Source organism: Carcharhinus amblyrhynchos, chromosome 10 (assembly GCF_965287045.1).
Source record: "Carcharhinus amblyrhynchos chromosome 10, sCarAmb.v2.hapA, whole genome shotgun sequence".
NCBI lineage: Eukaryota > Metazoa > Chordata > Chondrichthyes > Carcharhiniformes > Carcharhinidae > Carcharhinus > Carcharhinus amblyrhynchos.
The window spans coordinates 106,294,628-106,297,729 of record NC_137333.1 but is presented as its reverse complement, the minus strand read 5'-3'; the positions used below and the strand labels follow the sequence as shown (position 1 = coordinate 106,297,729).

Here is a 3,102-nt window from a genome sequence, read left to right as displayed (position 1 = left end):
GTTAACCCAATCTCTCCTCATCTGACAATCCTATCATCCCAGGAATAAGTCTGGTGACCCTTCCCTGCACTCCCTCTATGGCAAGTATACCCTTCCTTAGATAAGGAGACCAAAACTGCACCCAAGTCCAGCTGTGGTCTCACCAAGGCCCTGTACAGCTGCAGTAAGACATCCTTGTTCCTGTACTCAAATCTTCTTGCAATGAAGACCAACATACCATTTGCTTTCTAAGAAAATGGGTGGCATGGTAGCACAGTCATTAGCACTGCTGCTTCACAGCTCCAGGATCCTGGGTTTGATTCCCGGCTCAGGTCACTGTCTGTGTGGAGTCTGCACATTCTCCTCATGTCTGTGTGGGTTTCCTCCCACAATCCAAAGATGTGCGGGTTAGGCTAATTGGCCGTGCCAAAATTGCCCCTTAGTGTCCTGAGATACTTAGGTTGGAGGGATTAGTGGGTAAATATGTAGGGATATGGGAGTAGGGCCTGGGTGGGATTGCGGTTGGTGCAGGCCCAATGGGCTGAAGGGCCTCTTTCTGCACTGTTCTATGGTACTGTTATTTGTCATTTATATTAATGATTTGGATGAGAATATAGGAGGCATGGTTAGTAAGCTTGCAGATCACACCAAGATTGGTGGCATAGTGGACAGTGAAGAAAGTTATCTCGGATTGCAACGGGATCTTGATCAATTGGGTCAGTGGGCTGACGAATGGCAGATGGAGTTTAATTTAGATAAATGCAAGGTGATATATTTTGATAGGCTGAACCAGGTCAGGACTTACTCAGTAGGGTGTTGGGGAGAGTTATAGAACAAAGAGATCTAGAGGTACATGTTCATAGCTCCTTGAAACTGGAGTCACAGGTGGACAGAGTGTTGAAGAAGGCATTCAGCATGCTTGGTTTCATCAGTCAGAACATTGAATACAGGAATTGGGACGTCCCAACTCTCAGGTTGTATCACAAGTTGGTATGGCTCCTGCTCTACCCAAGACAGCAAGGTCGTGAATGTAGCCCAATCCATTACACTAACCAGCCTCCCACCCGTTGACACTGTCCACACTTTCAGCTGCCTTGGGAAAGCAGCCAGCATAATTAAGGACCGCATGCACTCCGCACATTCATGCTTCCACCTTCTTCCATTGGGAAAAAGATACAAAAGTCTGAGGTCACGTACCAACCGACTCAAGAACAGCTTCTTCCCTGCTGCTGTCAGAGTTTTGTATGGACTTACCTTGCATTAAGTTGATCTTTGTCTACACCCTAGCTGTGACTGTAACACTACATTCTGCACTCTCTCCTTTCCTTCTCTATGAACGGTATGTTTTTTCTGTATAGCACACAAGAAACAATACTTTTCACTGTATGTTAATACATGTGACAAAAAAAACAAATCAACTCAAAATCAAAGCAAATCAGTTGGGACTAGCTTAGGGGTTTAAAAAAGGGATGGTATGGACAAGTTGGGCCAACGGACCTGTTTCAATGCTCTAAACCTCTATGACTGATAGAAGTTTACAAAATGTTGAGAGGAATAGATAGGGTGGACTCTCAGAGGCTATTTCCCCGGTTTGAAATGGTCGCTACGAGAGGACACAGATTTAAGGTGCGGGGAGGGAGGTTCAGAAGTGATGTTAGGGGTAAGTTTTTCACTCAGAGGGTGGTGAGTGAATGGAATCGGCTGCCGTCAGTGGTGGTGGAGGCGAACTCGCTGGGGTCTTTTAAAAGACTTCTGGATGAGTATATGGGGTTTAATGAGATTGAGGGTTATAGATAGGTCTGTAGGTTGGTAGGTGATGATGTGATCGGCGCAACTTGTGGGCCGAAGGGCCTGTTTGTGCTGTAGTGTTCTATGTTCTATGACTCTATGATTGTAACATTACATTTTGCACTCCTTTCCTTCTCTATGAATAGTATGTTTTGTCTGTGTAGCGCGCAAGAAACAATACTTTCCACTGTATGTTAATACATGTGACAACAATGAATCAAATCAAATCAATAAAACATTGAAAATATTTTGCTGTGTATTTCCAGCATTTTTTTAATTTTATATTTAGTTTTAAAAATACAGGTGCTATCTTTAAATCTGATAACCTTTCGTTTAGCAAAGGTATGAAGGTATATGGGCCAAAAGAAAGTAAATGGAATAAGGCCACAAATCAGCCATGATCTCATTAAACAGCAGAACAGACTCAATGGGCTGAATGGCCAACTCCTGCTCCTACACATCTCTTTCAGCTGAATGGCCACCTTTTGCACCGCAAAAAAGGAAGCACATTTAACTGCAAAGTTGTTTTAAATTCATCCTGAGGTGGTGTCAGGTGCCACATCAATGCATGTCTGTCTATTCTAGACAAGGTGAGACACATCCACTGCACTTGGAGAGCAATTCAAAAAGAGCAGGTTCCGCCGAGATTTGAACTCGGATCGCTGGATTCAGAGTCCAGAGTGCTAACCATTACACCACGGAACCCAGGCTGCTCAGCCAGCCGCTGGGAGGCGTATTTCAGGGAGGAGACCCGCCTCCATCGCCGTTCCCCACCTCCCTCCAACAACAGCAACGCTATTGGGCAGAGCATCACCACGTGAGCCGCAGATAGGCGGATAATACTTTAAAATATAAACCCCTGGAAGCGATCCGTTTCTGTTCGATTCCAAATTAATCTCAGGCTGGGAGTAAATAAAAATATTGTAGTTAAATGGAAAATAGCCTAACAGTACAGCTTCAGCAAGTGACGTAGCCGCAGAGGGTGAACTTTGACCTTACCGTGGAGTTTAATTTTTACTCGAATGTGAGGGTGATTTTTCTTCGCTTTCGGACACGGGCTGAAGGGGGAAAATTATTTTTCTTAAAATTATTTTTAAAAAGCTGACATTTCTGCAGCCTCTGTGACATCACAACACTTTTGGTGACGTCGCAAAAGATCCCTCACAATAAATAATAATCGATTGAATTACTGTTTATTCTGCTCCTTATTATTAAATATCACGAACGGTCGCGTGTTTCTGTTGGAAACAAAATTTATTTTTAAAAATTTTAAAAAGGCAGTTGCTTAAACGCTGTTTTGTCGCCAGGCGCGAAGCGGAAGTGACGGCAGAAGGG

At 43.9% G+C, this 3,102-nt stretch overlaps 1 non-coding gene across 1 annotated transcript; it reads right to left on the bottom strand.

Annotated features, from left to right (window-relative positions):
• Positions 1-2,400: 2,400 nt before the first annotated feature.
• Positions 2,401-2,472, bottom strand: trnaq-cug (transfer RNA glutamine (anticodon CUG)). The gene has a single exon. It is a non-coding gene; the product is annotated as a tRNA-Gln (tRNA).
• Between the last annotated feature and the right edge of the window lie 630 nt (positions 2,473-3,102).